The sequence below is a fragment of the Artemia franciscana genome, chromosome 21, assembly GCF_032884065.1.
Source record: "Artemia franciscana chromosome 21, ASM3288406v1, whole genome shotgun sequence".
Taxonomy (NCBI): Eukaryota; Metazoa; Arthropoda; class Branchiopoda; order Anostraca; family Artemiidae; genus Artemia; species Artemia franciscana.
Window position 1 is genome coordinate 11,299,126 of NC_088883.1, and position 13,516 is coordinate 11,312,641.

General features: G+C 36.0%; 1 protein-coding gene across 3 annotated transcripts in view; it reads left to right on the forward strand.

Annotated features, from left to right (window-relative positions):
• LOC136040755 (carnitine O-palmitoyltransferase 1, muscle isoform-like) overlaps positions 1–13,516 on the forward strand; it is a gene marked incomplete at its 3' end in the record, with an annotated part of 75,277 nt that continues 61,761 nt past the window's right edge. Inside the window, 2 exon segments of one of the 3 annotated variants that reach the window (XM_065725068.1) lie at positions 1–39; positions 2,753–2,871. 3 annotated transcript variants of the gene reach the window in all.

Consider the following 13,516-nt stretch of genomic DNA (forward strand, 5'->3'; position numbering starts at 1 on the left):
CGAAAATTTGCGAAAACTATACCGTTTATTTGTAAACAGATAGGGTGTGTTCCAGGGACTTACTGTAGTAACCGAATGGTTACTATTTCCGTTCCTAGCGGGAAAATGGTTACTGCCCAACCCACTGGGAACGAGAATAGTAACTGCCGGCAGTAACCGCAGTAAGTGATTTTCTTACCGTGCTCAAAAGAATGGTAAGCGCAGTAAGTACATAATTCACCTTCTTCAATAAAAATCTCATTCAACAAAAAATAAATATGGACAAGAATGAAGTAATGGAATATGAAGTTATTTGCTTGGAAGAAGGTGGGACAGTGATTTTGCAAAAGAAAGAGGGATCTGAGCCAGGTTAGTATATCACCATATTTTGGGACCAACATTAAAGGACACCCTGAGTAGTAGGCTATCTATTAGCAAGTAGGTTAAATCAATGTAAAACTTATTATTTAATTCAAAGTTTTCAATGTTTTCTGGCATATCCAGGCAAAATTATTACCTTAAATTGCCATTTGGAATCATTCTAAGGATTGACTTCTTCCAGGTAACATTGAGGCTCCATTAAATTGCCACATGGTAGCATTTTAAGCATTGACTCCATTTAGGCTCTGTAAACAGGCCTAGGTGAAGTGTTACAGATAAGTTGAGGATTTATGGGCTGCCAAATCATTATTCTGAGACTCTCTTTAATCCTATTGAAGAAGTAGGCTAGGGTAGACTATTCAGAGTCTATTCCAAAGGATGGTAATTTTATCCAGTAAAATTCTAGTTGATTGACTTCTTGCTATCACTGAAATGGGTTAGGTTAGGAAAATGAAACTTTCAGGGATGGGTCTACAGGCTAAAGTATGTCCTGGGAAGGTATTTCAAAGTACACATCTCCACTCATTCTTGCTCTAGAGGGCCTTGATCTTTGATGACCTTCAAAAATATTTATAGCAGAAGTTACATGTTTCCCATTGATTCTGCCAATCTATCCCTCAACCTTTAACTCCCTGTTAATTGAAGCAACTGTAAACAAAGCAAGAATGGGGGAAAAGGTAACAGGTGACAGAATACATTGGAACTACATAATTTGGCTATATATTTGCACATTAGGCAGGTTGGAGGTAAATTATAGTATAGAGATGCATGCTTTTCCCTTTGGTATGTAGGCTAAGTAGAAGGTCACTTGTACCTGATGCCATCCGTGTTGTTTTTAGTTGGATGGGAAACATCCAAAGAAAGTTTCCTTTGAAAAGGAAAGGTGAGAATGCCTGAAAGTGAGATTGAATTTGTCAAAGCTTGGAGGTTTGCCCCTTCAGTCTGTTTAAAGGAAAATGGATTCATAATTGAAGCTTTGTTCATTTCAATCTTAAGGGTGACCTATATTTGTGACAATTCATTAAATGGTTGCAAAGGGGTACTTTTGTTTATTCATTTGTCTTCTTTATTTTCTAACAGTTTTTTTAATCTTTAAATTGATATCCATTTCTTACAAATTTTTATTGATACCAGTGGTTAATTTGCAAGTTTTCACCTACTTTGTAATCCCTGGTCTCACAATTACATTTAAATTTACTGAAGCTAGGAAACATAGAGCTACTATCTATTTAAAGAAAACCAATGGATATAAGTAGGTTTTATTGTATTTAAGCCCTAGGGGATGGCAATTAAAGACAAATTAAAGAAGATTAACTTTAAAATACTGGACATTAAATAAGCATGATAGTCACAAAGAAAAACAAATAACAAAATTATACTTCTGTGTTCAGTTGCCAACCTGAGCAACAGTCATAAATTTTTTTAATCTTGCAGAACATTCACCCCAATTATATTCACAAGCTATCTCTCATGACCCACACTCTTGTCCATAAATCCACATTTCAGGGAAATAGAAGGACCATCATACTGGTATTCTTCATTTTTACTCATATTTAATGGGTTTGAAAGAAAGTTTCTATGGCTAAGTCAGTAGGCCAGTAAAGGACCTGGTGGTCCTTTAGCCAGGTAGCGCAATAGGAAGCTAGGGACCAGCCAGCCTATGCTCTTGCATGCCCTTCCTTCTTACTGTCCCTAGATTTCCATCTGTACTCATTTAAAGTTAGGCCAATTCTAGCTGAGGTTAGTCATATCACCAACCCCTATCCAAAACAAAATAAACTGACAATGCCAGGAATTAAACCTGTACCCCTTGGACAAAGCATTCCAGCCCAGAGTGCCTACCACTTAGCAAGGAACACAAATTTGACCAGAGAGCAATAATTATTTTTAAAAAAGTAGAATATTGAAAAAAAAATTGCTATAGTTGTCCCACTACTATCCTGTAAATGCTATAGGCCCATTTTATTTAGACAAATCAATTTAAGACAGGTATCAACAAAACTCCATCAGGGATTGTATATGCTTAAGATACAATCAAGCTATTTGAATGCTTAGTTATGTGATATTCTAGTCTTCAAATAATAAAAAAAGAGAAAAAAGTATATGATCTATTTATTTTTCACCAGCTCATTTGAGCAAAATCATTTGTGACAGCCAAATGCCCATGGTTGGCTTAGAACCTCTCCAAATGCTCTGAAACAGAAGGAATAAAAAAATTATACTAATCAGCATTAAACTGTCCCTTAAATTTAAACACGTGCGTTTAATTCGAAAATGACGCTACTACTAGTCAGCTTACTGTGCCGTTCCCACTGGCTCTACCGCAGTTAGAAATGGGCAGTTACCGCGCAGTTACTGCAGTTACTGAAAAACCGTCAGCTGGAACACACCCATAGTTCTACAAATAAAAAAATTAGCTAGCCAAAGGGATTAATATCTAACTCTCACTTAGCCAGCACAAAGTCATATAATTCTTGGTAAAGATTGAGCTGTCTTCTAAACAAGATCAAGGTAAACTTTTCTTACTGTCAAATTAGGCTCTCTTAGTTAGAACAAGGCATAGCCTACTTGAGTTTATTCTCTTTTAATGTAGGCTAAGCCTACTTACCTTTTGCACCCAGGAGCGTGAATTTATAAAATAGTGTTCTTTTTCAATGAAAACACCAAAATCTATCTTTAAACCTGCATATAGGGGGCATCCTCCCCAATTGAAGCCACTGTTTATCACTCATGTGTCTTCTGGTGCTACAGATGAAGGGAATTCCCCAAGAGTATTTCAGTGGAATGGTAGAATAAGAGTGTACAGAAATGTAGAGGGGGTGAGCAAAAAGTTTGGTAAAAATTCTGGTTTAGTGACTTCTTGCTATCTCATAAAGGGGTTAGGTTAGGAAAATGAAACTTTGGGGATTGGTCTACAGGCTAAAGCATACCCCATGAAGGTATTTTAAAGTACCCAACTCCACTCGTTCTCCCTCTAGAGGGCCCTGAAATCCACCTACATGACAGGTACATTTCCTAAATTTTGCATAGTAAATTTTCCAATATACAGATTTTCGAGTATACAGAATAATTTCTTTTTGTTTTAAGCTTTAATTTGGTAAATTTCTAGTTAATTGACTTCATGCTATCTCAGAATGGGTTTAGGTTAGGAAAATGAAACTTTCAGGGATGAATCTACAGAATAAAGTATGTCCTGGGAAGGTATTTTGAAGCAACTACCTCCACTCCTTCTCACTCTAGAGGGCCCTGACCTTTAAAAATATGTGTGCTATAAAAGTGAAATCTTGCAAAATAGATCTTCTGCTTAATTGAAGTATAACAAAATTGTTTTCAGCTTCATAACTTTGCTCAATTTGGTTTTACAAGGTTTTATAAATTTTGAAAAAAAACATTGATATGGCTCAAAATTCTACTCAGATAACAGGAATTACATTTTCAGAACTAAAGGCAGAGAAAGAGCAACTAGTAACTAAAGATTAAGGTAAAACATTGTTCTGTCAAAATTTCAATAGGTATAGACCTGTCATGTAGGCAAATTTCAGGGCCCTCTAGAGGGAGAAGGAGTGGAGGTGGGTGCTTTAAAATACCTTCCCAGGACATAATTTAGCCTGTAGACCTGTCCCTGAAAGTTTCATTTTCCTAACCTAAACCCTTTCCGACATAGCAACAAGTCTAACCCTTTAATTTTGCTCCTTAATTTCAGCTAAAAAAGGTCTTTTTTAAATTTAATTTCTGACTGTTTTCAAATAATTCCAGGACTTCCACCTTGACTTCCATGGAAAATACCCCTCCCCCAAGAAAATTCCTTTGGTGGAAAATCCCTCCCAGGAAATTACCCTCTGAAAATTCAACTCTTAATGCAAATTCCCCAGAAAATTTATTGTACACAATTCCACCAGAAAATTTATTGTACACAATTCCACCAGAAAAATTCTCCTTAACATACTTCCATGTAAAAAGAGAGTTGTTTTTATTATAATTCTGATCCTTTTCTAAATCATGTCTAAAAAAGCCCTTTGTAGAAAATTAAAAAATTTCCCCTGGTGATGATTTCCCAATGGACAAATTCTTCACTTGGACCTCCCATCTGCAGAAAAATCTCCAAGGGAATTTTTTCCCCCTATGGGAAATTTTGCCTACATAAGTATTTAGTAAATTTTCTATACAAATAAGTTTTTCCTATACAACCTATTGAAAATTTGACAAAAGAACAGTTTACCTTAATTTTCTGTTACCAGTTACTTTTTCTCTGCCTTTAGTCCTAAACATGCAATTCCTGTTATTTGAGTAGAATTCTGAGCCATATCAATGTTTTTTTTCTTCAAAATTTAGGAAATTACCTTAAATTACCTTAAATCGCATTTGCCAGCAAGATAAGGTGGTAGATCCTCCTGTAGTTCTTGCTGGTGGTGAGTGATGTAATTATGTTGGCTTAGCTTCCCAGTCCAGCCTCCACTCGGCCCTCTCCCAGTCCCTGTCGACTCCAGCCTTGAAGGAGTAGGGTGTCTCAGCTTGGATGGTAGACTCGGATAGGCTATTCCAGAGGGGGACCACCCGAATGGAAAAGAAACCACGTCGTTCCCTTCTCCGACATCCAGGCAGGTGAAGCTTAAGACTGTGACCTCTTGAATTGTTAGCCAAAGAGGGGGTGAAGATCTGGTTCAGGTGACCGGATTTGAAAATTTTGTGTGCCATGATCACATCTCCTCTATATCTTTGATAGGTGAGGGTTGGAAGTCTCAGAGATCCTAGGCGATCCTGGTAAGGGACATTATTTAAGCCACGGACCAGTTTGGTTGCTCTCCTTTGGACACTTTCAAGGGCTCTTGTGTCCATTTTATTTTGGGGAAAGGCCAAAGTCAAGCCAAACTCAAGGTGGGGACGGACAAGGGATTTATAAAGTTTTATAACCACATATGACTTTCTGGTTACAAAAGAGCGCTTAATGAGTCCGAGAGCTCGATTAGCTTTTGCAACCTGAGCCTGAGTGTGGCTGTGGAATTTTAAATCTTTGTCCACAATGACGCCTAAGTCTCTTTCCTCGGCAACTGCTTCCAACTGATCACACCCTATATGGTAGGGATGGTGGGGGTTATTGTGCCCTAAGTGCAGTACCTTGCATTTTGTTGCATTGAATTGTAGGGCCCAAGTTGATGACCAAGAGGATAGCCTGTCAAGGTCCAGCTGAATGCAGGCTCTTTCTTCTTCAGTTTCAGCAGGCCCAATGAGCTTACAGTCGTCAGCATATAATGTTAAAAGGTTGCATAGATAAGTTGTACATTCGTTAATGTATATGCTGAACAACGTTGGCCCAAGGATGGTTCCCTGTGGGATGCCGCTTATAACCGGGGAAGTGGAGGAGAAAACTGGATCGCCATTATCAGTGTAGATCATGACACGTTGAGATCTGCCAGTTAGGAATGCTCCAATCCAATCAATCACATCCTCATGCACCTGATAAGCTCTAAGCTTCAGCAACAGGTATGAGTGTTCAACTTTGTCAAAGGCTTTGGCTTGGTCGAGTAAGATAATGTCTACCGGTTTACCCATATCCAAAATTTTAGTTGCATGATCATATGACTGAATAAAGTTGGTGTCAATTGACCTGCCCCTGCGAAATCCATGTTGTCTATTGCTAATAAGTGTATTTTCTTCTAAATAATTTATAAGAGCATGGTTAATGATACCTTCCATGATCTTGCAAATGGCTGAGGTTAGGCTTATTGGTCAATAATTTCCTGGGTTATCCTTGTCACCTTTCTTAAAAATTGGTATAATATTTGCTGTTCTCCAATCATTTGGTACTGACTTTTTGGCCAGGGACATGTTGAATATTCTGGAAAGGGGGAGGGAAATGTGAGCAGCAGATTCTATCAAAAGCCGAGGGTGGAGATTATCAGGTCCAGCAGCTTTGTTGGAGTTTAAACTTCTTAGTATTTTAAATACATCTTCTTGAGTAATGATTACAGGGGACATTGGGTTGTGTACTGTTACAGGAGGTATGGTTGGGAGTGTAATGTCAGGTGGCTTAGAGGTGAAGTTTGTGCAAAAGCTGGCATTCATGCAATCAGCGATTTCTTTTGGGTCAGTAGTACTGGAGCCATCTGATTTTTTTAGCCTGTTGGTGCGTCGACGGGAAGGGTTGTTAGCTGTAACATAGCGCCAGAACTTTTTTGGGTTTTTCTTTGACTCATTTGCAATAGATTCTTCATGGTCTTGGATAACTTTTCTTGTCATGTTTCTCAGCTTGTTTTGGAGCATGGCGAATTTGTTGTAATGGTTGTCACACTTGCATTTTAGGTATTTATTCCATGCTCTATTTTTCTTTCTGATAATTTTCTTAATATTCCTGGGAAGGTATGGAAGAGTCTTTGGTTTATCTGACCAATAAACCTTTGTATGCTTCCTACATGCACCTAGTAAAGTAGACTTAAAACTATTCCAACTAGATTCAATGTCTGTCTCATCTGATAATCCCTCATCCCAATTTATATTAGCTAGTTCTTCACGGATTAAAGCATAATTGGTAAAAGTTCTCTTAAGTTTACCATCACGACTATGGTTAATATTAATGTCATTCATTATACATATGTGGTCACTTGCACCAATAGCTGGGAGGTAACAAGTGGAAGTAATCCTCTCAGGGTCATTTGTAATAAGGAGGTCAAGTAATGATGGTTGTTGTGAATGTCTAAATCTAGTGGGTTGCATTATTATCTGAGTTAGGAAGTTGTCAGCAAGGGTTTGGATGGTTGTGTAGGAGGGGTTATTAGGGGGTGAGTACCCAATACCTTCAGACCAACGAACTTCTGGCATATTAAAATCACCATAAAGCATAAGTGATGAATTTAGATTACATAAGATCTGTATTACGTTAGAAACTGCTTGGTGAGATACTAGTTGGTTTGGAGCTGATGGGCTACGGTAAAGCACACCAATATTCACAATTTCAAATCCAATTAGAAGTCTAACTAATACATGTTCCACCCAAGTATTAGTAGGTTGAGAAATAAAAAAATCAATTTTATCTACCTTAATTCCAAGCCTAGTGTAGATAGCCACTCCTCTTCGACACAGGTCACTATCTAGGTTGCTCAGGAGTAAGTATCCAGGGATTTGAATATGTGCGTCTTCCAATTTGGTCAAAGAGTTCTTAGGACACGCCTCACAAACACAGAAAACATCTACATCCTTTTCATAAAGTAACACTTTTAGTTCTGAGAGTTTTGGCACTAAAGAATCAATGTTTGTATATAATATTCTTAGTTGCGTCCGTTTTCTTTGGCCGACTGGGCTGTTGCTAGTTTCGGCTTTTGAACTCTGATATGGATTTTCGTCGCCCGAACTAGCAGTGACGTAGTTGGTCTCAGACGAATCAGATGCAGCACTTGATGGAGAGACAGAGCTCAAAACCAAAGCCGCGGAAACAAAGGTTGAACTTATAGAAGTCTTTCTGGCTAGGTTTGATGCATTATTTACACTATTTACAAGGGATATGGGTAAGTCTAGTGAACCATCGAGCGAGGGGGGGGGGGAAGGACTCCCTCCCCCTGGGGGATCACGTTTTTTGACACGATGGCGCCATCACGGATGACAAGGTTTTTTTCACCGGCTGCTGCACGCCTCTTTATCTCTTCAATTAGTTCTTTCCTTCTCTGGCGGTCTTCATTGGATGCATCAGCAAAGAATGAGATACTCCCCCTCCTCTCTCTTGAGGCCTTCAATATATCCATTTTTATTTTGTAATCATTTATAGAAAAAAGGATTGGGTTGGGTCTGTCTATGGTATTTGCATTCTTACCATTAGGTAGACGTTTCAAGTTAGTAATAGCCCCGACATTAATTGAGTATTCATCTTTTAAGTAAGTTGAGATGAACTGAACATCGTTGGTTTGCAGAGGAACGCCATAGGCAATCAGATTAAGTCGTCTTCTGTTTCTGTCTTGCTGTTGTCTCACTATTTTGCGGACGTCTGTTTCGAGACGGGTAGTTATAGAGTTTTCCACAAGTTTCTGCACATCATCTATGGAAACCTTTGATTGTATAGCCGTCTCAAGCGTTTCCACCTGAACCCTCACAGTGTCCAAAGAAATCTGCATATCAGATCTGAAACCAGCAAACATGTCACGCATTTCACTACAATGGGATTCGAGAGTGCTTTTCACTATATTTGGAACATCAGGCTTACTGGAACCTGTTTTACATAATGGGCATGTCCAAATACTTCCAAGTCTTTCATTCATTTTGCAGAAAATGTTGTATTCGGCTGTACTCATTCCTAGACATGTTGCACAGAGCCATTTATCACATTCATCACACTGAATGGCTGGTGAGGACTCACTCAGAACACAACCAGAGACAGCACACTTATCGACTCCTTTTTCGGGTGTTGCGGGTTTTAGGCGTTTTGAGCTATTGGACGCCATAATTTCAGAATGAGCGGCAACGTTGGGCGGAAAAATTCAACACTGATAGCGCTTAATGAAGAACGGGAAGATGTGCAATTCCCTGGAGAATTGAAATTAAAATGAATTGCCCAAAAGTCTAAATATATCAATCACAGCACTGAGGTAGGTCCCTTAAATCAACACCTAGGGTAACACAAGACCAGAGAAAATGCAAAAAACAAAGAAAAACAGTTTTATCTCACAGTTTAATACATATATATCCAGGGTTCAAAATTATGCAACCACATGTATTTGTTATTGTTGAAATGTATTAGCATATCTTTAAAACCTTATAAATTGGGATTAAGCAAAGTTGTGAAGCTGAAAACAATTTTGTTTTACTTCATTCAAGCAGAAGATCTATTTTGCAAGGTTTCACTTGTATAACATACATATTTTTAAAGGTCATCAAGGGTCAGGACCCTCTAGAGGGACAGGGAGTAGAGGTAGGTACCTCAAAATATCTTCCCAGGACATACTTTGGCCTGTAGACCCATCCCTGAAAGTTTCTTTTTCATAGCATAACCCCTTTCCAAGATAGCAAAAAGTCACTAAACTAGAATTTTACCAAAAGGTTTTCAATATTTTGGAGGTGGGCCTATTTTTGTTGGTATTTCAATTTTTACAATGAAATTAAAAAAAGGGGCATTTTTAATAGCCTACCTCAGAAATGGGGAAACTCCTCAAAGGCATTGTAAACTCAGCTATTACAGAACACCTAAATGTGAATAATCTACTATTGCCTTGCCAACATAGCCTCCATTCCAGTTGGTCAATTGATGCAAACCTCATTGATACATATGAGCATATGGAATGCCATCAGATGGTTAATTTGACAGTATATATATATATATATATATATATATATATATATATATATATATATATATATATATATATATATATATATATATATATATATATATATATATATATATATATATATATATATATATATATATATACATATATATATATATATATATATATATATATATATATATATATAAATATATATATATAAAGAAAAGAAAAACAATTAAAACAGTTAAAAGAAAAACAATTCTTACTCCATAATATACAGAATAATAATAGTTAACACATTTTGCGGGGGAGAGTTTTTATCTTCACTTCTTTCTTTGTTTTTCTAAGGAATTTATTCATTTCTTGGACCTGTATATTTACAGAGTATATACCCCCACCCCCCTAATGTGCAAAAATATACCCAGAATTGCATCCTGTATCTAAATATAAAATTCATTTGCATCACAGATGAACTTTACACTCATATTAGCCATATGGTAGGTGTCCTGAGCATGTTACACCAGAATGAAATTATCTCTAGTCTCCCAGCTCCAGGTTTGTGTCCAAAATCTAAAAATACTTATCATGTCATTCTTAAAATGAAAATTTTCCTTAAGAAAACAACTAACACTTACAGCTTTCAAGTAATACTAAGTTTTTATATATTTTGTGCTTTTTTTGACATTTTGCTTAAAAGTAACAATATAAGTGTGAACTTAAAATTAATATCAGAAACTATAGACTTTATGAACATTTTCATAGTTAATTGAGATTATTTTGTCAGGAGCTTTCAAATGAGGTGTCACCTGACTATATACACACACACACACACACATATATATATATATATATATATATATATATATATATATATATATATATATATATATATATATATATATATATATATATATATATATATAATGACTTCTTGATGTAGGGGTAGCCCAATTTTTTTCTTCATTTATTTTTGTCAAAGGTTATCCAAAAGCATATCATTTGAAATCTGCCCTTCTTCTGAATATGTTTCCAATGTTGTTTTGTACACCACACTTAAAGAGCCACCACAAATCCTCTTTTGCCTTCCATCTCCCCTTTCTTCTCAAACCCTCCATTTCGGAACAAAAAAAAAAAATAAAATTATAAAAATATTTTTTATATCAAGATATACCTTAAATGGAAAAGTCTCCCTTCTCTAGGAATGTCCTAGCTCCATAAACCCTTATACCTATGAATATAATTACCCCCCAAAGAAAAACAATGGCAAACTCAAATTTGGTCCAAAAACTATCATATAAGACTTTGATATTTGAAATCTTTATTTCAGAAGCTTTCAAATGAGATGTGTCATGACAATATTCAGTTTTATTTTATTTTTTACTGTTATGGAGGTAGTCTAGAGATAGCCCAAACAAGGTTTTTATTTTTTATTGAAACCTATCCAACAACACATCATTTGAAAGCTGTCCTTCTTCTGAAAATGTTTCTAGTGTTATTTTCTACATCACACCATAAAAAGCCACACAAGACCTCTTTTGCATCCCATCTCCTCTTTCCCATGACAAAAAAAATGTAAATTCATAAAAAAATTTGTTATAGTAAAGTATGTCAAATGAAGAAGTTTGTCTTCCCTAAGAATGTACTAGCTCCATAAACCCTTCTACCTCTGGATATAATTACTTACCAAAGAAAAACATGGCAAATTCAAATTTGGTCCAAAAATTATTGGATAAGACTTCAATATTTCAAATCTTCATGTCAGGATCTTTCAAATGAGGTGTCACATCATTATATGCAAATTTATTCTTTTTTTTCATTATGGAGGTAGTTCAACCTTAGATTTTTCATATCTTGTCAAAATTTAGGCAAAAGAAGATTTGTGTGGTGATATAGGTGTAATGTAGTGATATAGAAAATTTAAGGTATGATGTAGAAAATAATGCTAGAAACATGTTCTGGATTTGTTTATCAACTGATTAAAAATCAAAACTTTTCTTGTAAATTTTACAATCTGTCATTCTGAGTTTATAAATGGTTATCCCAATATGCTAAAAGCTGATTGGTGTTGTGCTGTCAATTCATTGACGTTTCTTCTATTTTTAGATGTTTTTTTTTTCAATCTTGAAAACTAAATTAGCAAGGCTGTATCCAGCAGGAGGGGATTGGGGAGTTAGAACCTCACCGCCAAATGTGTTCCAAACTCATCAAAATGTGACAAATATGAATATAAAAAATTTTGACCCATTTTACAGCTTTTTTAAACTTCTTCTCCCTTAAACAAAATCCTGGATACATTCTTTTAAGTTGGTATAAGTTCTTTTCAGAAAACCCTCAAAGCAAACGTTCCTGGGGTCTACAACTCCTTTTCATCTTTGTTACCATAACCAAACTTTGGACAAAATAAGGACAAGACATCAATCTTAACTTCTCTCTAGCATTCTTTTTATCCAAATGATTGACAATAAGACCTTAACCTGCCTGAAAACTGAACTAAACTAACAAAATAGGGAATATAAAATTTATTTGAATTTAAGTTTAAAAAAAATAAAAAAAATATTTGCATTAATATCTGGTGCAAGAAACCTCAAGGGGATCTTATGTATGTATCTTACTCCGTGTCAAGATTTCCTGATCTTGGAATCTACATTCTACATTTTTGACTATCTCATACCTATTTTTCAATTCCTTGATTTCTCTTCCCTTTATTGCAATACTCTTGAAAAATAATTTGTCCATTTTATCATTTTTCTTTCCTTCAATGACATCAAAATGAAAATGAAATGCAAAGGTGAAGAGTACAGCAATAGACTTTATTGTTCCTACTTGCGGTGTTGATCTCTTGTTTCATGGCCCTTCAGCCAGAAAGCGCAATGGGGGGCTGGGGGCCAGCCACCCTTTGCTTTCTCACACCCTTCCTCTTCCTTGTCACACAATGCCACATTTACCTCTAAACATTAAGTGAAATAGTCCACACAAAATGGAAGGATGGTTATCTTCTTTTGCATTATCAGATGAGCTTTAGGAAAGTTGAGAAAATCAGTGGATTTCATTTCTTTGGTGAAGGGGTTCTGAAAACTCAAAAATTTGTAGTTTTTAGGGCCAAATTTACCTGAGAGGTATCTCTTCAGCTGGAGGAATATATTTAAACGATGCAAGTGATTGGCCTGTAAATTGAATTCTAATCTCCAGTTAATTTAAAGTATTTTCATAGAGAAGTAAAAGATTGTATTTACTGTATGCTATTAGGCAGTTCTCTTGTAAATCAGTTTATTTCGATAAGATCTTGTTTAGTTGCTATTTCTCCAAAAAAAAATTTGCTCTTGCCCAGTCGGCTCTAATAATTAGAAGAGGGACATATGCCATTTTTGTAACTTTTCAGGAGAGCCAAAAAATAGGAAATTTTTCAGCTGTGGTCATTCTGAAGGATTAAGCTATTAATAAAACCTGATAAAAAAAAGATACATACACCGCTTAGAGACTTATGTCTCTTTTTTCTTAGTAAAGGTACAAGATAATACAATTCTGACTGCATCATAGGATTGTACTTAGTTTACTCATGACACATACATAACTCATTTCCAACCAAAATGGCCATAATTCTTCAAAATGACTCTATTACCATAGTTCTGATGCATGGAGTTGAACAGCCAATCCTCAGAGTAATTTGGGCCAAATGCCTATATTTTGTCATAGTCTTAACTTCACGCTAAAATCTTTTGACGCCACTTTATTATATGCATCTTTTTACAGGTATACCCTGTGAGGCATCCCCCCCCCTATCTACACAATCATCCACCATTCTTTTTTTTTGTAACAGCTGATGCCCTCTTTTACAGCATTGTATTGTAAAACAAATCCATTAAGTCAGCCTAAATGAAGCAATAAGTAAATGCCAGTGCAAAATT